Source organism: Scyliorhinus canicula, chromosome 12, assembly GCF_902713615.1.
Source record: "Scyliorhinus canicula chromosome 12, sScyCan1.1, whole genome shotgun sequence".
Classification (NCBI taxonomy): domain Eukaryota; kingdom Metazoa; phylum Chordata; class Chondrichthyes; order Carcharhiniformes; family Scyliorhinidae; genus Scyliorhinus; species Scyliorhinus canicula.
In genome coordinates, this window is record NC_052157.1 from 153,519,831 (window position 1) to 153,543,387 (window position 23,557).

Sequence of the window (23,557 nt, forward strand, 5' to 3'; positions counted from 1 at the left end):
GGGGGTCAGTAGAGAGGGAGTGGGGCAATGATAGAGGGGTGGGGTCGGCATAGAGGGAGTGGGGCAATGATAGAGGAGTGGGGTCAGCATAGAGGGAGTGGGGCAATGATAGAGGAGTGGGGTCAGCATAGAGGGAGTGGGGCAATGATAGAGTGGTGGGGTCAGTACAGAGGATGGGGCAATGATAGAGGGGTGGGGTCAGTAGAGAGGGTGGGGCAATGATAGTGGAGTGGAGTCAGTATAGGGATGGGTCAATGATAGTGGAGTGGGGTCAGTATAGGGATGAGTCAATGATGGAGGGATAGCATCAGTATAGAGGGAGTGGGGCAATGATAGAGGGGGGGGGTCAGTAGAGAGGGAGTGGGGCAATGATAGAGGGGTGGGGTCAGCATAGAGGGAGTGGGGCAATGATAGAGGAGTGGGGTTAGCATAGAGGGTTGGGGTCAGTAAAGAGGGTGTGTGGCAGTAAAGAGGGTGTGTGGTTATGGTAGAGGGGCGCAGTCAGTAGAGAGGGGGTGGGGCCATGAGAGGGGCGGAGTCAGTATAGAGGGGGTGTATTCATGAGTGAGGGGCACCCCGTGTAGGGCGGGAGAGGATGGTTCGAATCCTGATTGGAGATTGCAGCGGAGGCGGGACCGAGGTCCCTGAGCTGATTGGCGGGGATGGAGGGAGGAAGCTGGTGATTGGCCGCGCCGCTGGCCAATGGGGGGGGGGGGGGGGGGGGGGGGGTCTGCGCGGGGCGGCCAGGTGTGTAGAGGAGACTCACCTGGATCCTCTCCACTTTGAGCCGGCAGTTTGCGGTGTCAATGGTAGCCATGATGTGGAGATGCCGGCGTTGGACTGGGGTGAGCACAGTAAGAAGTCTTACAACACCAGGTTAAAGTCCAACAGGTTTGTTTCAAACACGGCTCAAAGTGGAGAGGATCTCCAGGAAGATCGCGCATATAGACACTGACATTCAGTTTCTACAAAGATGCAAAAAAGCAGACAAGATCCCGAAAGGACTACAGATCAAAAACCCACTCAAGTCGACTTACAACACAGACTACGCTGAAAGACTCTGCCACCGCACCTCTGTCACACTCCTCAAACACCCCGTACACCAACTCTACAGCAGTAGACGCAACCTGGAAACCAAGAGAGAGGCCATATTCTCAACTTGCGCTCAGGACACAGCAGACCAGCTGCGGAACACCGCCAAACAGATGAGACAGCAATACTATGCCACCTACATGCACACCAAGAACAGGAAGCTTGAGAAACTTGGCATCACCACCAGCAGCAATCAAGCTTCTCCCGGTACAACAGTCGAAAACAATACAGGGAAATCCATTGTCAACTTGTCAGACTACACCCTTCAACCAGACGAAATCGAAGTCCTCAGCAGAGGGCTCAATTTCTGCACCACCACCAAAATGGACCCCATCAGTCTCGCGGCAGATACGGAGGAATTCATCAGGCGAATGAGGCTCCGGGAATTCTTCCACAGACCCCAAGAGGCCGACAGCGAACCCAGGGACACGACCAATGAACCGGAACAGCAGACCGCGAGATCTGCAGTGCAGCAACCGAAAAGGAAAGAGTCAAATTGGACCCCTCCGGAAGGCCGCTGCCCTAGACTCGACATGTATGCTCAAGCCGTCAGAAGTCGTGTCAATGCCAGATTCATCACTCGCAATCACAAGGCAGCCTCAAACGTCACCCAAGCACAACGCAACGCCATCCGCACTCTCAAGACCAACCGCAACATCGTCATCAAACCAGCAGACAAAGGAGGGGCCACCGTCATACTGAACAGAACAGACTACTGCAAAGAAGTATACCGACAACTCGACAACCAGGAACACTACAGGCAGTTACCCGCAGATCCAACCAAGGAACACATCCGCCAACTCAGCAGACTGATCAAGACCTTAGATCCAGACCTTCAGAACACCCTACGTGCTCTCATCCCACGTAATCCCCGCATTGGAGATCTCTACTGCCTCCCGAAAATACACAAGGCCAACACACCAGGCCGTCCTATCGTTTCAGGCAATGGGACCCTGTGTGAGAACCTCTCTGGCCACATCGAGGGCATCTTGAAACCCATCGTACAAGGTACACCCAGCTTCTGTCGCGACACGACGGACTTCCTACAGAAACTCAGCACCCATGGACCAGTTGAACCAGGAACATTCCTCGTCACAATGGATGTCTCGGCACTCTACACCAGCATCCCCCATGATGACGGCATTGCTGCAACAGCCTCAGTCCTCAACACCGACAACTGCCAATCTCCAGACGCAATTCTGCAACTCATCCGTTTCATTCTAGACCACAACGTCTTCACCTTCGACAACAAATTCTTCATCCAGACGCACGGAACAGCCATGGGGACCAAATTTGCACCTCAATATGCCAACATCTTCATGCACAAGTTTGAACAGGACTTCCTCACCACACAGGACTTTCAACCGATGCTATACACCAGATACATCGATGACATTTTTTTCCTTTGGACCCACGGCGAGACATCACTGAAACGACTACACGATGACATCAATAAGTTCCATCCCACCATCAAACTCACCATGGACTATTCTCCAAATTCAGTTCCATTCTTGGACACACTCGTCTCCATCAAGGACGGTCACCTCAGCACCTCGCTTTACCGCAAGCCCACAGATAATCTCACGATGCTCCACTTCTCCAGCTTTCACCCGAAACACATTAAAGAAGCCATCCCCTATGGACAAGCCCTCCGTATACACAGGATCTGCTCAGACAAGGAGGAGCGCAACAGACACCTACAGATGCTGAAAGATGCCCTCGTACGAACGGGATATGGCGCTCGACTCATTGATCGACAGTTCCACCGCGCCACAGCAAAAAACCGCACCGACCTCCTCAGAAGACAAACACGGGACACCACTGACAGAGTACCCTTCGTCGTCCAGTACTTTCCTGGGGCGGAGAAACTACGACATCTTCTTCGCAGCCTCCAACACATCATCAGCGAGGATGGACATCTTGCCAAGGTCATCCCCACACCCCCACTGCTGGCCTTCAAACAACCGCGCAACCTCAAACAAACCATTGTTTGCAGCAAATTACCCAGCCTTCAGAACAGCAACCACAACACCACAAAACCCTGCCAGGGTAATCTCTGCAAGACATGCCAGATCATCGACATGGACACCACCATTACACGTGGAAACACCACCCACCAGGTACGCGGCGCATACTCGTGCGACTCGACCAATGTAGTCTACCTCATACGCTGCAGGAAAGGATGTCCCGAAGCGTGGTACATTGGCGAGACCATGCAGACACTGCGACAACGAATAAACGGGCATCGTGCGACTATCAACAGGCAGGACTGTTCCCTTCCAGTTGGGGAACACTTCAGCAGTCAAGGACATTCAGCCTCTGATCTCCGGGTCAGCATTCTACAAGGAGGCCTTCAGGAGACGCGACAACGCAAAATTGCTGAGCAAAAACTTATAGCTAAGTTCCGCACGCATGAATGCGGACTCAACCGGGATCTGGGATTCATGTCGCATTACATTCGGCCCCCACCAACAAGCCTGGACTTGCAGAGGCCTACCGACTGAACTGGCTTGGGACAATTCACACCTCTTTAACCTGGAGTTACCTCTCTCTCTGCATCTTTGATGATTTGATTGCCTGCAGGTGCTCGCATTCCGGGGCATCTCTGACTGTGTCTATATAAACATTTCTGGAACAAGCCTTTCCATTCACCTGAAGAAGGAGCCGTGCTCCGAAAGCTCGTGTTTGAAACAAACCTGTTGGACTTTAACCTGGTGTTGTAAGACTTCTTACTGTTTTCTATTGAAGAGATTGAAGGGCAGTGTCGAGAAGAACTGAACTTTGCTTTGTTCCCACTCCAGGGGATTATTCTGCCGCAGGTTTTCACTGGCCTCATTGCCAACATCTTCAATGGCGTAGTGAATTACCTCTTGCTCTATGTGCTGACACTGGGAGTGCCGTAAGTACCATTCTTTGTACAAATGAATGATCTGATTTGTGATTTTCCTTCCCTCCAGGTTACTCTTTTAATCATTCTCCCTGCCCCACCCCCCCCCCCCCCCCCCCCCCCCCGCCCCGCCACCTCCCCTCCCCCGCTCCGTAGGAAGTCAGTGAGCAAATGAGCTGCAGAATTGCCTGAAGGAGGACGGCATGTAGCCCCTCAAGCCTGTTCTGCCCAATGAATTTGACCATGATGGGAGTCTGCTTTAACTCTATTTACCCACGTTACCCAACAAAAATCTATCAGTCGTAATCATGAAAGCTCAAACTGTCACCAAGCTTCGAAAGAGACAGCTCCACATTTCTACTCCATAGAACCATAGACTCCTTACATTGCAGAAGGTGGCCGTTCGCCCCATCGAGTCTGCACTGGCCCTCTGGAAAGTGTACCCGACCTAGGCCCACTTCCCCACCCAATCTCCGCAACCCCGTAACCCCACCTAATCTGCGCACCTTTGGACACTTAAGGGGCAATTTAGCGTGACCAATCCACCTAACCTGCACGTCTTTGGACTGATGGGAGGAAACCGGAGCACCCGGAGGAAACCCACGCAGACACGGAGAGGATGTGCAGACTCCACATAGAGAGTCGCCTGAAGACGGAATGAAAGTCGGGTCCCTGACGCTGTGAGGCAGCAGTGCTAACCACTGCTCCCGCCCTCCACCCACCCCCGTGCTGCCTGTGATTCAAAGAACTCTTCGTACTTACTGTGGGGGAAAAGTGGTTTTGCCCTAAGACAGAGTGTAAGGGGTTGACGGTCGGACCGCCCACCAGTAAATCTGATCCCACACAACCTGTGCAGTGAGCTGTCAGCCGCCCACACATGCAGATTTTTAAATGTACTCTGTGTTCCTTCCTCATTTAACTCCTAGTTTAGTTTTCCTATACACCCTCATTGGACTTGGCTGTAAAAGGTGAGGCAGCTGATCAAAGCAAAGCTGGGCTTTCTAAATAGAGGGGATATTGCAAAAGTAAGAAAATTCTACAAAACATTCATAACTCTCTGGTTGGGGCTTCTGCTGGGATGTAGTGCCCAATTCTGTCACCACAATTTAGGATAGATGTCAAGGCCTTGGAGGCTGAGTAGATAGTGCTCACCAGAATGTACTGGTGTAGAAGGAAATTAATGTGACGATTAGTTGCCCACTTCGAGAATACATTAATACCTAGTTGCTACTAAAGAAAAGGCACTTGCTAAAGCATGATGGGAATGCTTGACTATATTTTAACACTGCTTTTGAACAAAACTCAAAAAGGTCGGGTAATGTAAACAAAATACTGCTACCAAACAGCTAAAACCTTATTATGCTCACACGTTGTTTTAGAGTTGTTTTAGCAAGGGCAACAAATATGGATTTTCCGCAGGTTTGTTTAACATAAACATGGCCACATGCTGTTTACTTCTGGAGTTGTATCTTTCAGACTATAAAGATAAGGGGATGGATTGTCCCAAAATGGGGCTGTGTCCCCACGCCGGGGTCAAAGTGCAGGCGTTGCACTCCCCAGTTTCCTGCAAAAAATAAAAGGTGATTCATTTACCTTATGGGGGCTAGCAGGGACCCAGGGAGCTTCACGCAGCTTTAGCTGCGGATACGGACGCCTGCACTTCCTGTTCCGAGTCTGTGGCGGCCTCCAGAGGCCTTGCCGAGCGCCATGGCGGACTCGGACCGCAGACCAACATCAACAATCGGCCGCATGCCCAAAGATCCTTCCGGCCCGATTGCTGCCCCGGCTGCCCATAAGGCCCCCCCCCCCCCCCGTTCAGTGCTCAATCTTCCCCACCCCACTAGGGCGGCCACGGACTGAGTCCCGACTGGCCATACCACATTAGTTCCACACCGTCGGGAACGCGGCTGGTCGGGAGTGGAGTATTGCTGGGCGGGCCTTTGTCAATCGCCCCCTCCCCAGCCGCGCGGCATAAATTGCGGACCTGTAATTCTTTGGGGCCCGGAGAATCGCCGGGCCCGATTCGGTTGGGAACTTCGATTCTCTGCCCCCACGCCAAACGGGATTTTGGCGCGGGGCTGCGGAGAATCCAACCCATGGTTTCTTCTGTCTAATCTCGGAATGCTGTGGATTGGCTATTAGCCACTGCAGCCTCTCCACGATATTGTGTTAATAAAATTCCTGAAACGAAGCTCGAAGCCTCTGTCTATTATTATTTCCATGACAACTGGAGAGAGGGGACCTTCTTGTGTTACTTATTCATTCTTGGGATATGGGGATCACCAGCAAGGCCCATATGCATGGCCCAACCCTAATTGCCCTTGAGCTGTGTGACTTTCTAGATCATTTTCAGAGGGTAGTTAAGGGTCAAGCACATTGCTGTGAGTCCCAAGTCACATGTAGACCAGACCAGGTAAAGATGGCAGATTTCCTTCTCTAAAAGACATTGGTGAATGAGATGGGTGTTTACAACAATCAATGTTAAGTTTCATGGCCACCATTACTTTCAATTCAGCTGCCATGGTGACGTTAGCATACCGGACCAGATCCCAATTTTTGTTAGGATACCGAATGAGGACCCCAAGCAATGTTTTAAGTTGTAAAACGGTAAGGAAGGGATACTTTGCCCCAGGAGTACTGACTCTGACCAATAGTTATCTTTTATGGGAAAACAAACTTTAATGTAAACACAGAGTTAACCACATTAACATCAAAGGAATAGTGTTACAATTATCAGTTAAACTGTTCTTAAATAAAAGGAAAACATTAGCGTACCTTCTACACTTGCCACTAATTCCAATTAAGCAAGCCAATACAGTTCAAATGCCTTTTATGAATAAATTTAATAAAACAGGTTACTTGCTGATCTGTCAGACCTTAGGAGAGAGATCCCTTTCAGGAACAACCTGATAATCCTTCTGACTTGTCAGACTCCAATCCTATGGCAAACTGCTCTTCAACTTAAAATTCTACAACAGACTGCAAAACTACAAACAGACCTGGATCCTCCCATTAATTACACAAAATCTATCCCTCCCACTAAGATGCCCTGTGACCTGCATAGCTAGGACTAAATACACTTCCTCATAAATTGTCAACACTCCAGGAAATTTCCAGTAATCAAACAACTGGGCGCGAGTCTGCGGCCGCCTTGGGCTCTTGCTTGAGCGCAACACATCCGGAGAATGCTGCGGAGAGGCATCCAGCGAGACATCGGAGTCAGAACCCCGACCCTGAATGGACGGGACCGAATGGCGCTCGCGGAAGTAGATTGTAAACCTACGTACAACCTACCTGCGCGGGATCGAACAGCCTTCCTCGATTCCCCGGCCTCTCCAGCGAGGCTGAAACCGGGCGCCGATAAGTGCTGGTCTACACAAATGCGGACCAGGTGGTACGGCACCAGAAACCCCAGGGTGGTCTGGGTAAGTGCAGGATGGCAGCCTGGCACTCCCCCTGGAACACGGGCACCTTTGCACTGCCACCCTGGCACTGCCAAGGTGTCCAGATGGCACTGCCAAGCTGCAAGAGCACTGCTTGAGTGCCAGGGTAGCGGTGCAAGGGTCAGGGGGCAAGAGGGGCCTTACCCATGAAATATTAGTGGAGGGGGGTTTGAAGAGTGGGAGAGTGCAGGGCAGGTAAGTAGGGGCCTCTGAGAGGTTGGATGGGTGATGTGTGGGGGTCCAGAAGAAAGGGGTGCTATGGGGATACCTGAAGAGGTGGGACCCCCAGCGACCTCAGGGTGGGGTGTTCTCACGTGGGGGGTGTGGGGTCATGCCCATGTGTGTGTGTGTGGGGGGGGGGGGGGTGACATTGGCCATGGGTGAGGGGTGTGGGGGACCCACAAGCTCACTTGGAGATTGGGGCACCCTTTCAAAACGGTGGCCCGATCTCTGAGTTCAGCTCCCCAATGCTTAAAAAAAAATTCTAAGTGTGGGCTAAACCGGTGAGAAAGTCCCCAGGACCCAAAGAAGTGACTACGTGTCATTGAATAGCGATGGGGAACTCGCCGGCAGAGCCGACGGGAAACTCCCTGAAAAGCCCACTACAAATTAACTTGTAAATGTTTTGGGAGAATCGGACACAATGGGCGGGATTCTCCGCTACCCGGCCGGGGGGGGGGGGGGGGGGGGGGGGGTCCCAGTGTAGCAGAGTGGCGCAAACCACTCCGCCGTTGGGCCTCTTCACATTGAGGGGCTACGCCCGCGCCGGAGCGGTTGGCACCACACCGACTGGCGTCCAAACTGGCTCCAGCGCCCTTTGACGCCCGCCGCCCGGTGCCGGGGCTGGCCGAAAGGCCTTCGCCGGTTCGCGCATGCGCCGGTGCCGGTGGGTCAGCTGTCGCTGACATCACCACCGGCGCATGCTCGCTGGGGGATTCTCTTCCGCTTCCGCCATTGTGTACGTGGCAGCGGTGCAAGAGAAAGAGTGCCCCCAATCGCGGGCCTGGCCACCGTGGGGGCACCCCCCGGGGTCCGATCACCCCGCGCCCCCCCCAGGACCCCGGGTGCCCGCTCGCGCCGCCGATCCCGCCACCACCAGAGGTGGTTCAAAACTCGGCGGCAGGAGAGGCCTCCCAGCGACGGGACTTCGGCCCATCGCGGGCCGGAGAATCGCCGCAGGGGGCTCGACATGGCGCGATTCCCGCCGCCGCCAATTCCCGGGTGGCGGAGAATTTCTGCCACGGTGGGGGCGGGATTTTCGGCAGCCCCGGGCGATTCTCCGATCCTGCGTGGGGTCGGAGAATTTCGCCCAATATCTCAATCGCCATTTCTCTGCAAACAAATAAATGGTTAAAATCAATCATTGCCTCACCTTTTATGACAGCTTAATTACAGCTTTAGTATATGACCTGCTTGTATGTATTATAAACCAGGGTTTTTAATAACAATACTGCCAAAAATATGAAATGTAACATATAAGAATTTCTACATTTGTCACAGTGGGATTTGAACCATGTCCCGACAGCCTAGCCCGGGCCTCTGGTCCCACTGGCATTCCAACTCTGCCATATCTTTCCAGCTGCAATTATGTGGAATGAGTAGGAAATTTGGGATTGATCTTGGAGAAGAGACGGTTAAGGGGAAACATAATAGAAGTGTCCAAAAGTATGTGGGCGCAATTCTCCGCACTCACGACGGTGCGGAGAATAGCGGGGTTCGTAAAATTTTACGGCCACGCTAGTCTGACGCCCTCCCGCTATTCTCCCCCCCCCCCCCCCCACGCCCGACTCCCGATACGAATCGCTGCCGCCGTTTTTTTACGGCCAGCAGCGATTCTCAGCTGTCCGATGGGCCGAGTTCCCAGCCCTTTACGGCTGTTTTTACGAACGGCAAACACACCTGGTCTGGCCGTTCGTAAAAATGGCCGTAAAGTGCCGATTTTTAAAACCATGGCACCGATTGGCACGGCAGTACCACGGCCGTGCCAAGGGTGCCATGGGCCCGCAATCGGTGGGCACCGATCGCGGGCAGCGGGTCTGATACCCGTGCATTCTTTGTCCTTCCGCCGCCCCGCTGTATCACTTCGCGGGGCGGCTGAGGGGCATCCCGGCCCGCGCATGCGCGGGTTTCGCGCAAATGCGCGATGACGTCATCCGCGCATGCGCGGGTTGGAGTCTTCCAATCCGCGCATGCGCGGCTGACGTCATGTGACGCGTCAGCCGGCGCAAACTCTGGCAAGCGGGCTTAACTAAATTCGTTAAGCCCGCGATTCCGGAGTTTATGGCGGCGGCATTCTAGCCCCGACCGGGGACCAGAATCGGTTCCCGGTCGGGGAGGGGGAGGCTGGCGTCAAACCCGCCCGGATTTGACGCCAGCCTTACGATTTCTCCCTCTCTGGGAGAATCGCGCCCTGTGAGTTTCATAGAGTAGATGTTGAGGAACAGTTTGCTCTGGCAGGGGGGGGTACCTGAGGGTGCATTATAAACACCAGGGGTCAAACAATTCCAAGGAGGGTTGTTTACGTCAAGTTGTTACGATGCACATTGTTACGGTGTGCGTCGTTACAATGCACTGCCTGAAAGGCTGGTGAAATCTTTCCACCGGGAAACTGTAAAGGAGAATGTGCACGGTTAAGGGGAAAGAGCAGGGGGGGGTGTGGGACTTATTTCAAAAGAGCTGCCTCGGGCACAGCAGGCCGATGGACCACCTGTGCTGTTTCATTCTTCCCCTTGGAATCCACAGCACAGCTTTCAGCAGACGCTACATCCCCCTCACTGTCAGTTTTGTTTCCTCTTCCTCCACCTTTGTCTCACAAAAAATCCTTAGGCACAGATAAATAGATGCATCTTTCCCTTTGACCAGTCTGTTCTGTAAGTAACAGTGATCTAGGCTGACTCACCCTTTGATACCCGGCGTGGGGTCGGAGAATCCCGTCCAAGGTATTTGCATACAGGAAAAAGGACGAACAGAAATATGTCAAATCCATTAAACTCCAGGTCCTATAATTCTGACACGGATTTGCCAGCATTCAAAATGCAACTGAGAATGGGATTTGAACTTGGGGAAAATGATGGGGAAGGCCTGCTTCTTTCAATATGCTTCCCGGGACCTGGCCATGGGCTGCAGTGACTGTGAGAGACAGAAAACCACGAGGATGTTGAGTTCCAGCTCTGTGTGGGGGTGCTGGCCAAGACTGGAGGCCTCCAGGATTACATGTGCAGCTGAAAGTGAAGTGTGGCATTGTCTTGGGTTGTACTAATCTGTCTAAAACCCAGTTAAACTTTCACTGAGTTGTTATCGATCGGAGGCCGCCTTTAACGCACAAACATATTGTTCCTCAGAGGCTCGGCTGCTGCCAATGTTGTCTCTCAGTACTGTCAAGCTATTCTCCTGTTTGCATACATTCGATGGAAGAAGTTGTACGTCGGAACATGGACAGGTAATTTCCAGTCTATTTGTAAGCACTGTTATTTTCCTTTTAAAGACTTCTTAATTTATTCTAACCCCCCCCCCCCACCTTTTCCTTCCTCCTCCTCGCCTAAGATCACTCTCTGGGGGCACGTTTCCCACTGGGCTTCTATCTTGCACAAGTGAGCACGATTCCAACGTGCAAATTGTTACCGTCTTAACAGGACATTCAACCATATTAGGGCGTCACCACTGATCTCCGCCATCTCCCCACCTGACGTCCGCACACACCTGGAGTTGCCATCGCTGTTTTGGATGTATTCCTGTGGATGTTCAATCACATGGACAGCCACTGCCGCGTCCCCACCAGTATGTCCCATTGACACGATGCAATTACCTGCTTGAACGATTCTCAACTTCAGTCAACCAGCCCTTCCCCATCTCCAACTTTTCTTATAACGCAGAACCAAATATGCGTTCGAGGAAATTTTGGAAGACAATGCCGTTTTTCAAAATGTCCAAATGAATTTAGTTCCAGGCAGTGGCCTGGAGATTGACTCTCAACTTCTCAGCACCCCAGGGCAATCTGACACGCAGGCATTTCCCAACGGTTCATCTTGGCAACTCTGGGCCCGGGGCACTCAGTCGTGGTTGGCCGGCTGGGTGCAAGTCGCACATTGAAAGTAGAAACTTTGCTGGCCCCTAACTTTCAGTCGCACAGCAGCAGCGTGCTTACACAATAGTGCACGCCATTCTCCAACTAAGAGGGCAAGCAGAATGGCCTGTTTCAGGGCCTTTCGCTTTGTCAGAGAGGAAACCACTCGTGAAAAGACGTGTTGGAGAAGTACATAATTAAATTAACATCCACTTAATGATGTAGCTAAGACCTAAATATTCAGCTGCGCCGAACGGATTGAATTATCTTCCCTTGCTCCTCCTACCTTCTCTTCTCCTGATGTTCCTGTCAGCTATTTTGACCTAGATTTTTCAAAATTACTGAGATTAACGTCAGGAGAAGACAGGAGTCTGGCCTGGAACAGCAGCCAATGACGTGCTTGTCCTTTGTGAACAGTGTCAAAACAATGAGAGGATCTTCATGTTTAATGGGGCCAGCGAAAATGGAGAGCTGGGACCCAGAATAGGGTAAGGAACGGGTTGGTCACTAAAATGGTCTCACTTCCACTTATTTTGCATGAAATCAAATTATTTTGCCGCTGCTGCCCCTGTTTCCCCCAGGTCAGGGACGGTCTACTGGCCGCGCGCCTGCATGAGAACATAGAACGTACAGTGCAGAAGGAGGCTATTCGGCCCATCGGGTCTGCACCGACCCACTTAAACTCTCACTTCCACCCTACCCCCGAAACCCAATAACGCCACCTAACCTTTTATTCTTGGTCACTAAGGGCAATTTATCATGGCCAATCCACCTAACCTGCACGTCTTTGGACTGTGGGAGGAAACCGGAGCACCCGGAGGAAACCCAAGCTCGAAGTCAGGTGGCGAGCTCTTAACCAGCTCCTTCATGACCTCAAGCCCCCTGATTAGTGAGGCTGACCGTTCCCCTCTGTGGCCTGGTGAACTGGTGACCCACGGCAATGCTCTGGGGTTCCAGCCTCGAATGCCGCCACAGAAGATGGGCGAATTTGAGTTTGGTGAAATAATCCTGTGGCAGGCATGGGTGATCTGAAAAATTCCCTCTGTTCGTTCCCTGTCCTCGGGAAAATCGTTTGGAATAGATGTGGCAAATTGGCACGCAGGGAACTTTCGTTCTGCCATCCCACCTTCATTCCTGCTAAATCTGAGGTGGGGTGGGGGGGGGGGGGGGGGGGGGGGAATTTTTGGCCTTCCTGTATCATGCCGGTAACTCTATTCTCTATTGCCCTAATCTAGGATGGTCCACTGACTGCCTGCAGGAATGGGGCAACTTTGTGCGGCTGGCAGTTCCCAGCATGCTTATGCTATGTATTGAATGGTGGACCTACGAAATTGGAACTTTCCTAGCAGGTAAAAGGAACGTCCCTTCCTCATAAATCTCTCGGCTCCTCGCCTTTCAACACGTTTGAGACATTCCGACGTTGTCAAACGGGCTTTCTAAATGCAAGTTAGTTCGTTAAATGGGGAATGCAAGTTTCCTGTCAGGCACAGCCCAACGCAAATTCAAAGGCTCCTTATGGATGAGATGGGCCACCTGCCTAAGGGCCATTTCTACCCCTTCTGGAGAACAGCCTTATCTCATATCGGTCCCCAAAAATCCAGCAGACGGGCAGAAGAACCATCCATCAGGGGTCATCGGATCGCCCATTGCTAAAGGTCATTGTCCCAATGTGCCTATTGCTCCAAGAGTTCTTGAATAATATGGCAGGGTTTGAGGAGAAGGACTGGGGTGAGAAGATATTTTTTCACCCAGAGAGTGCTGAATCTGTCAAATTTGCTACCACAGAAAGTAATAGAGGCTAAATATTGCGTCATTTCAAGGAGGAATTAGATACAGCTCTTGGGGCTCAAGGGATCAAGGGATATGAGGGGAAAGCGGGATCAGGGTATTGAACTTGATGATCAGCCATGATCATAATCATAGAATTTACAGTGCAAAAGGAGGCGATTCGGCCCATCGAGTCTGCAGTGGCCCTTACAAAGAGCACCCTACTCAAGCTCACATATCTACCCTATCCCCGTAACCCAGTAACCCCTAGTTAACCTTTTTTGGACACTAAGGGTAATTTATCACGGCCAATCCACCTAATTCGCACATCATTGGACTGTGGGAGGAAACCGGAGCACCCGGAGGAAACCCACGCAGACACGGGGAGAACGTGCAGACTCCGCACAGACAGTGACCCAAGCCGGGAATCGAACCCGGGACCCTGGAGCTGTGAAGCAACTGTGCTAACCATAACGCTACCGTGCTGCCCAAATGAATGGTGGAGCAGTCTCGAAGGACCGAATGGCCTCCTTCTGCTTCCTTTTTCTATGTTTCGATGTAAAACATAAGGAAATCAGAACTAGACAGAACCAATTTAAAGTAATCGTGAATAAATCGAATAAGGAACTTGGTGGATGTTGCAAGCAATGTTCCCGTCCATCTGCATGGGAGGGGCAACCTGGGATGTCGGGGACAGGGTACCAACAAGGCCATAAATAACCAGCATTCTCTTTAAGATGAGTGTGTGTGGCTATGAGATGGTTTTGAAGGGACTAGTGGGACAAACAGGTTACGAACAATGGTGAAATGAAAAGGGAACATTGGTAGTTAACCTTTCCTATGAGCATTTGGAAACACTGAGACTGAAAATGGCAAGTGTTGTAACCATGGATTCACTTTGATAACTTGCAGAGGAGATTAGCAGGCACACGCGATAATAATTTGCTTCAGTTATAACTCTGCACTAGGATCATGCGGAGGAGGGTTTGAACTTTGGGGTTGCTGTGTTTTTCTATTGTTCCATCATTCATGTTTGCAATGATCCAGTCTGATCCCACTTTCCGATCATCTAGCACTGACATATGGGGGTAGAGCAGTTGGATTTCCTGTTGGATTTGCACCAACTTTCTATTCACCGGTTCACTGCGAGTTTCAAATAGGCGTCCCCGCATCTCCAGTCCTTCTGACTGTCTCCTGATTGTGATTTCAACTTCACCTATTTCAAACAAAGGTTCGACCGCTTCTGAGAGGTTTCCTGTGGATTTGCAATTATCTATCTGGCCGCACCTAGGAGAAACCCTGGGGACAAAATAGAATCATAGGAATTGACAGCGTGGAGGCAGGCCATTCAGTCCATCATTTCCAAGCTGGCCAATCCAGCTTAATCCCATTTTCCAGTTTTTGGTCTGAGGCCTTGTCAGAAATGGCACTTCAAGAGCTTATCCAAGTACTCCAGAAATGTTATGAGGCTCTCTGTCTCTATCACCCTTGAAGGCAGTGAGTTCCAGACCCCCACCACCTTCTGGGTGAAAACATTTTCCCTTGGACCCCTCTCCCATCAATTTACTCGAATTCTATGTGCCCTGGTTGCAGACCAGTCAACCAAGAAGAATAGGGCCCTCCCACCCACTCTATCAAGACCCCTCAGAACCTGATACACTTCAATTAAGACCTCAGCTGAAAGAGAGGATCAACCTGCTATTGAATCTGACCAATGTTAGACACATCTCCACTGTCATATTGGTTCAGGTTTTCTAGAATGGTGACTGGTATCAGCTTAAAACAGGGTTGATTACTGACCGCTGGGTTACCAATCACACATGTATTTTCAAGGTGTTGCTGCTAGAAAGGCAGGTAGTGCTACTTCTGCATAGACCATTCAGCCCATCGATCCTGCACCAACCCTGTAAACGAGCAGTTCACCTAGGCCCACTCTCCCCCCCCCCCCCCCCCCCAGCCCGCCCTATCCCTGTAACCCCATGCATTAATCATGACACTAAGGGACAATTTAGCATGGCCAATCTACCAAACCGGCACATCTCTGGACTGTGGGAGGAAACCGGAGCCCCCGCGCAGACACTGGGAGAACGTGCAAACTCCACACAGATATTCACCCAAGGCCAGAATTGAATCCGGGTTTCTGCCGCTGTGAGGCAGCAGTGCTAAGCACTGTGCCACCCGTGCTGCCCCTGCCCTCTGTTCAGGGGAACAGTTTTAGGCCATTCAGCCATTCCATCTTTCAATTAAATGTATATCTTATCTCAGCTACCCATGCTTGTTCCATGTCCTTTCCTACCCTTCCCCAGGAAGTCATGTAGTGGGTGGCTTGCCTTTGAGCCTGAACCTTTGGGTGCCTCCCAGGACTTGACAGCCAAGAAAGGTGCGTTCATAATGTGGCCAACGGGGTTGATTATCAACCAACACAAACCTTCCAACATGCCAATGGCAGGCGGTAAGAGTGGAAGAGACTCCAGGTCAATCATGATGAGTGGTGCCCCGCAAGGTGAACCTCTGGTGACAGAATAGCAACCTGTTCCTCACTATGGGAACAGATGAAGTGGGGAGAAAAAAACAACAACAGCATTACCCATTACTAGGTCTGAAATTCCTTGGTTGGTTCCAGAATGTAGCATTCTAAGGGCAGCACGGCAGCACAGTGGTTAGCACTGTTGCTTCACAGCGCCAGGGTCCCTGGTTCGATTCCTGGCTTGGGTCACTGTCTGTGCGGAGTCTGCATGTCCTCCCCGTGTCTGTGTGGGTTTCCTCCGGGTGATCCGGTTTCCTCCCACAAGTCCTGAAAGACGTGCTGTTAGGTGAATTGGACATTCTGAATTCTCCCTCTGTGTACCCGAACAGGCGCCGGAATGTGGCGACTAGGGGCTTTTCACAGGGACTTCATTGCAGTGCTAATCTAAGCCTACTTGTGACACTAAGAAAGATTAATTAATTAATTAATTAAGAACTACCCTTCCCCAGCAAAAATCTATTAATCTTCAATTTTAAATCTTTTGGTCTCAGCTCTTGCTCTTGAGGAGGTGTGGATGGGGTGGAGGAATTGTGGTTGTAGGGGCAAGGAGGAGATACTGAAAGTGGGGACCATGCCGAAACTACTAACACTTCATCCCCACAGGAACTTCAAAATAGTGGAGGCTGGAAATAAATCATTGGTTCGCTCTCTTGGTGCAAGAACTGCATCATCCAGAGGAAAAACAAGTGGTACAAAAGACCTTTGGGAAAAGGAGCAGGAATTGGCTAGTGCAGTGCCTGGACCCTGGCCCGCCATTCAATCAGAAGACTGTTGAATGATCTTCCAAGACTAGCTTGCATACCCCTCATTAATATTGAGGGAAAATGTGATCTTTTATTATTTTTTCATTTACGTTTTAATCTCTGTGGCAGAACTTGACTCTAGTCTTTCCTGTTCATAGGGCTAATCAGTGAAGTTGAACTCGGAGCACAGTCTGTTATTTACCAAGTGTTGACAGCAGCGTACATGGTAAGGCTCAAGATTATGTACAGCAGCCTGCGTACACTGGCAAGACGTACCAAATATTTTTAAAATGGGTGCCTGTGACTCATTTATTTTTTAGCTTATTAAGTTATTATCTAATTGAATGCCAAAGTGCTCAACAGACAAAATTGAACATTACTTTCAAGTTATATTGGCTTGATATACTGCCCAAGTTCATATTTTTAAAAATGTATTATTTTATGGGATGTTGCCGTTTGGTGTCCATTCCCTAATTGCCCTTGAACAGAGTGGCTTGCTCGGCCATTTCAGGGGGCAAGTCAGACACAACCACATTGCTGTGGATCTGGAGCCACATGTAGGCCAGAGCAGGCAGGGATGGTAGATTTCCTTCCCTAAAGTGAACCAGATGGGTTTTTATCACAACCAATAGCCTCATGGTCATCGTTATCCAGACTAATTTTCAATTCCACTTTTTTTTTTCCAATTTATTGAATTTAAATTCCACCAGCTGCTCTGGTGGGACTTGTCCCCATGGCATTTCCCTGGGTATCAGGGATTACTCGATATTCCCACTCGGCCAGCATCTCCCCTTGAGGTCTTAACCTGTCTGTTGCTGCCACACCTGAGACTGGCTTCAAGTTCTCCTGTCGTGGGCCAAACGTCGAGTATTAGTTCAAACCTTTTTCCAAACCCCACTTCAAAAGTTTGAATTCAGATTTTTTTTTTTAAACCCCAGAGATAAATAGGCCGAGTAGCAGTGTTCATGAAACTGGCAGTTTTTCATTGTGGAGAAAAGACATAAATGTTCGGGAGCCATGTCTATCCAGTCTGGGTCTGGAGGTCACAATGCAATTGACTTCAAACTTCCCTTTGAAGAGGCCTGGCAAAAATAACTATTGATGAACTTTGAATTGATTTGATTTATTGTCCTGTGTACCGAGGTACAGTTAAATATACTGTTCTGCGTACAGTCCAGACAGATCGTTCCATACATGAAAAAAATGTCAGAGATGCATAAATACAGGCACAGACATTGGGCGCGATTCTCTGCAAGTGCGGAGAATCGTAAAGGCTGCCGTGGGACAGGCCGTGACCCACGGCAGCCTTCACGGCCACTTCCGGGGCCGATTCTCCCCCCCCCCCGGGCGGGGCTAGGAGCGTGGCCCCGTGCGCCACGGCGGCTGACGCGGCCGATGACGTCAGCCGCGCATGCGCAGTTGGCGTCTTTCTCCTCAGCCGCCCGGCAAGACGTGGCGGCTTGATCTTGTCGGGCGGCGGAGGAGAAAGAGTGCGTCTGTTTTGGACGCTGGCCCGACGATCGGTAGGCACCGATCGCGGGCCTGTCCCCTCCCGAGCACAGTCGCGGTGCTCCCGTGCCAATCGGGCCTCTAGATGCCCCAAACGGGCATCTGGCGCCCATTTCACGACGGCAGCGAGCAGGTGTGTTTGCTGCCGTGGTGAAACGGGCGTGAAGGCCCGGCCGCTCGGTCCATCGGCCTCGGAGAATCGCCGCTCGCCGTAAAAAACGGCGAGCGGTGATTCGTGACGTGGGTCAGGCGTGGGGGGGGGGAGAATAGCGGGAGGGCATGAAAAATATGGGGGGGGCGGAGAATCGCGCCCATTGGGTGAAGCATACGGAGTGTAGTAATACTCAGTAGAGAAGATGTGTGAAGAGATCAGTTCAGTCCATAAGAGAGTCATTCAGGAGTTTGGTAACAGCGGGGCAGAAGCTGTGTTAATTTTATTATTTGTTTATGGGATGTGGGCGCAGCTGGCTGAACCAGCATTCATTGCCCATCCCTAATTGCCCTTGAAGGAGAAGTTAAGACTCACAGAATCTGCAGTGCAGGAGGAGGCCATTCGGCCCATGGGGTCTGTACCGGCCCTTGGAAAGAGCACCCCACCCTAGCCCATGCCTCCACCCTAACCCAGTAATCTCACCTAACCTTTTTGAACACTAAGGGGCAATTTAGCATGGCCAATCTACCTAACCTGCACAACTTTGGACTGTGGGAGCAAACCGGAGCACCCGGTGGAAACCCATGAAGAAATGGGGAGAACGTGCAGACTCCACACAGTGACCCTAGCCGGGAGTCAAACCTGGGACCCTGGAGCTGTGAAGCAGCCGTGCTAAACACTCTGCTACATTGCTGCAGGTCTGGAGTCACATGTAGGCCAGACCAGGTAAAGATGGTAACAGTGGGGGACAAAATTTCTCAAAAAATCTCAAAAAAACTATTTTTAATTCTCCTATAATTTTCCGCCAGTGTTACTCACAGCAATGCCCTGGAAATTATTTTATTCTTGGAAGCATTAGTCCATTCCTGGAAGATTGACAACCCTGAACCAACAGCCTTTTAATATCTCTCCCTAGTAGTGTAAGAGTCCTTTCTCTTTGTTTCCCTCATTTCCTCTTTTATTTTTTCATTCTTATTATGATCCATGGATGATTAATGAACGTGTGTCTTTAAGGCAAGCAAACTGTGGCCTTAATTCAAGTGAAGGCAAGATCACTTCCTGGCTAAACTGGGGCTGCAGACCTTTGGGCGCCAGTGCGAGAGATGGGCTGGGACTCAGTTTGATTGATTGGCTGGCGGTCAGTGAATTGGCTCGAAAGGCTGTGCTCTGCCCAGGTGGTGATTGGATCTTATCCCACTGCTATGCTTTTCAGAGCCCCATGGTTCCAGTTTTTGTTCTGCCACCACGGAGAAAAGATCCCAGCTAACTCTCTCCACAATGCTGCTGTGAGTGCTATCGCTCTGTCCAGAAAGCCTGTGAGTGCTGTTTTCCTGAAACTACATCGGCCTGAATACAAACCATGACCTGAAAGCAAGGTTTGACGACAAGTAAAGTTCCTCTCCAGTAAAGGTGTGAGTACTGCATCAGTTAAGCTACAGAGGACCTGAATGAATGGATCTCGAGAAGACTATTACAGGCTGCAAACCAGAGACTGTAATCTACAGGCTTGCTGTGAAGAAAGTGTGCTAAAAATCGTCATCGAAACAAAGATTCTTTTTTACCATCCACTTACGACATCTACCCCTTTCTGCCCCTCTGTGTTTGTCTGTCCTGTGTGTGTGCATAGGGGATGGAGGCAAGTTGAAGTGGGATTAGGAATTAGTTAATAGTTAACCAGCTGTCTTTACTGCATACTTCTTATAATAAATGAACAGTAATTGTGTTAAAACCTACAAACCTGGTGACTGTAATTATTGAGTAGCCAAGGGCCAACGATTTCGGGAATTTTATAAACATTATTGGTTACTTCACTTGTGTTGTGACTCTGGGACCAGTGGGGCTGGAATTGACCGTGAACATATCCAGGGTGCAGGGACAGTAACCATCATCATCTATGCACTTAGAAAATGAGCCACAGCACATTATTGCAATTGAATTGTGATTGGGAGCAAGGACTCTGCCCAACATCATTCCCCCCTCATGGATCCAATCGTAGCATTGTCACAACCACTCTTACTGAGTTCAGTTAGGTAGGGATGGATTCCAGGTGGGATGATCCGAGTGCATGCAAATGGCTCAGAGCAACATTACTTGGTGCGTAACTGAAATGGGCACATGGCCTTTCCCATGTTACATGGGAGCACACCAGGGTGTTGGTTGATCACCTTGATGTCAACCATCAGTTTTTAGGTTTGGCAGGTGGTTTTCTAGTTAAATGCCCTTCCTGCTGCTAACCTCTCCTATATATCTGGGCCTAGGAACCGGAGCATGGCTGGCCAGGAGAATCTCCCGATTTTACTGTCTGCCATGGGCCTACGGGAAGGATTTTACGTTGTAAACCCACTTTCCTTGGCATCAAGTCCCAGAGTGGGACCGGAACCCAGAGCTTCTGCCTCAGCAGCACGGTCGCTACCCACTGCGTCTCGGAACCTCCTTCCCAACTGAGCGAGCTGGGTGAGCAGGAATCACATCTGCAGCAGCGGCATCATGCAGATAGCGTATAACAAAAGAATGGAACGGTCACGTTGTTCCTTGCTTTGCAGATTCCTCTAGGATGTGGTGTGGCGGCTAGTGTCCGTGTGGGTAACGCACTAGGTGCGAGGAATCCAGAGAAGGCTAAAACCTCTGCTACAGTTGCCCTATCTTCCATTGGTGAGTTTCTCACTTATCGCATTTAGTCATCAACTTGTTAACTGAAACTGTGACCATTCAGATGATTTAATGCATTTTAACATTTTTTGGCAATCAATTCTGTGCGCTAAAGTGGTGAACATATTTTGACAGTCACAGCCGCATGTACTGGGCATTCAGCCATTACTGAAACTCTGGGGCACAATTTTAAAGGCACAGCAAAATTGTGTGATGATGCAGCAATGCATGTCAACTCCAAGCAGCCAGTGTACACCAGTCAGCGCCATAGAAACACTACAGCACAGAAGGAGGCCATTTGGCCCATCGAGTTTGCGCCAACCCGCTGAGAGAGCACCCTACCACGCCCCCACCCTGTCCGTGTAACCGAATAGCCCCACTTTTGGACACTGAGGTGCAATTTACATGGGCAATCCACCTAACTCACGCATCTTTGGAATGTGTGAAAAATCCGGAGCACCCGGAGGAAACCCACGCAGACACGGGGAAGAATGTCACAGGGATGCACCAGTAGTACAAAGGGCATCAACACGTCGATAGTCACAATGGAGCATTGCCTTAGTTCCCTCCAGAGGTTTGGGTTTTCCAACTGCACGCACTCAGATCGTGAGGCTCCACGACAAGGCTGCAAAATCTGGGGACTTTGACCCTATGATGGTTGGAGCCACAAACAAATAGAGACAATATTGAGCGTTATAGTGAGGAATCATTTCTGATTTAACTTTGAAACTGGACTCTTCTTTTTGAAGAGCAGCAATGGGCCTGTCAGCACCTGCAAAGAGAATAGATCCATCATTATGATTCTGGTATAAGTTCTTTATCAGAAATGTCACAACCTGACTTTGCCCTGTTTTCTAACTGTCTTTTATTGTTTTCAGAGCGTTCCGTGTTTGCAAATCAAGCACCTTTAAATATATCCTGACTGACGTGCATCGCTCGACCAACGTCACCAAAACGGGTTGTGGCCATATTGCTGATTGTGGATCTTGCTGTGCATCACATTGTCTGCCTCGTGGCGCGTTTGTGAAAGGCGCTGTGCAAATGCAAACGTCTTGCTTTTTAAAAATAATTTATTTTTCATGCATTTCAACAGGTTGCTGTTCCTTGCTGATTGCAATGGTGCTGGGAGCTTCAAGAAGTATATTAGGCTACATCTTCACCACCGACAGGTCAGTAAAACTAACTTAAACGTTTCCATGAACTTAAAAAATTCATCAGCATTCGCTTTGTAAAGAATTAATTCAGCGATGCCTAAGCACTCTCTGACGCATCTTTCTCCTCCTCTTCACAGAGATATTATTCAGTTAGTTTCTGATGTTGCCCCAGTAATTGCTGCTTTCCACTGGTTCGAAGCCATAGCTGTGAGTGATTCAATGGAGCTCGTCTTGTATTTGGTCTCCACCCCTTAAAGCATCCATGTTTAAAACGGGGCCGGTGTTTATGTAGGCCAAGATAGATGATGACCGTTCTCCACTTGTATTAAAACTTCCATTTCAAAGTTGCCGCCTGTAGCGTCTGAAGTGTTTGGCGTATTTCAGGCAAAGTGAATAAAGCAAGTAGGAAATTGTTGGAACCTTATGAGCAGACGTTGGCAATTCAGCCCCTGCTCTGTCATTCAATCAGATCATGGCTGAACGTTTCCTGGTCTCAAATCCACCTACCCACTTGTTTCCCACATTCCTTTTTAGCCGTTTTAAAATCAGAAATATATCTATCTCCTTCTTGAAACCTCATTTTAGAGTATCGAATTATCTTATTTTCCAATTAAGAGGCAATTTAGCGTGGCCAATCCGCCTACCCTGCACATCTTTGGGTTGTGGGGGAGAGACCCACGCAGACACGGGGAGAATGTGCAAACTCCACACGGACAGTGACCCAGGGAACCTGGGACCACGGCTGCGTGAGGCAGCAGTGCTAACCACTGCGCCGCCGGGCCGCCCTTCTTGAAACCACTCAATGACTCTGATTCCACTGCACTATGGGGTGCGAGTTCCACAAATTCACCACCCTCTGCCAGAAGTAGTTCCTCCTCATCTCATCTACAGCCTCTCGACCTATATCCATGACCTCCCGTTCACTCCTGTGAATTTATGCTTCCAGATTGAGAGGTTCCCGGTAAATGTGAATCTCAGTAACACCACACTATTTATTGTTAATTGCTTGTAGCTATCAGCAAATGCTGAATACAAACTACAATTTTATTTGAGCTTTCTGTTAATCGTGAACTCATTTGTCCAAGGGAATCAGCATAAATCTATATAGTGAACGGATTGTGCCCCTTTAAGCGGGCTGTTATTAGTTAATGTATTCATTTGAATAATAATAATCTTTATTGTCACAAGTAGGCTTACATTAACATTGCAATTAAGTTACTGTGGAAAGCCCCTAGTCGCCACATTCCGGCGCCTGTTCGGGAGAATTCAGAATCTCCAATTCACCTAACAGCACGTCTTCGGGACTTGTGGGAGGAAACGGAGCGCCCGGAGGAAACCCACGCAGACACGGGGAGAATGTGCAGACTCCACACAGACAGTGACCCAGCCGGGTATTGAACCTGAGACCCTGGTTCTGTGAAGCTACAGTGCTAACCACTGTGTTACCCGTGCTGCCAATTTGCATGCCATTTACTCAAGAGTGTTAAGAGAGACAGCTGGGACACTGGGCGTGATGGTTAGCAAGCAGAGATTAGTAATGCTGCCCCTGCGAATAAACCTATTATCAAGGAA

The 23,557-nt window shown here is 50.0% G+C and overlaps 1 pseudogene; it reads left to right on the forward strand.

Moving 5' to 3' along the window:
• Positions 1-23,557, forward strand: part of LOC119975077 — a 69,406-nt pseudogene that overhangs the window by 35,581 nt on the left and 10,268 nt on the right.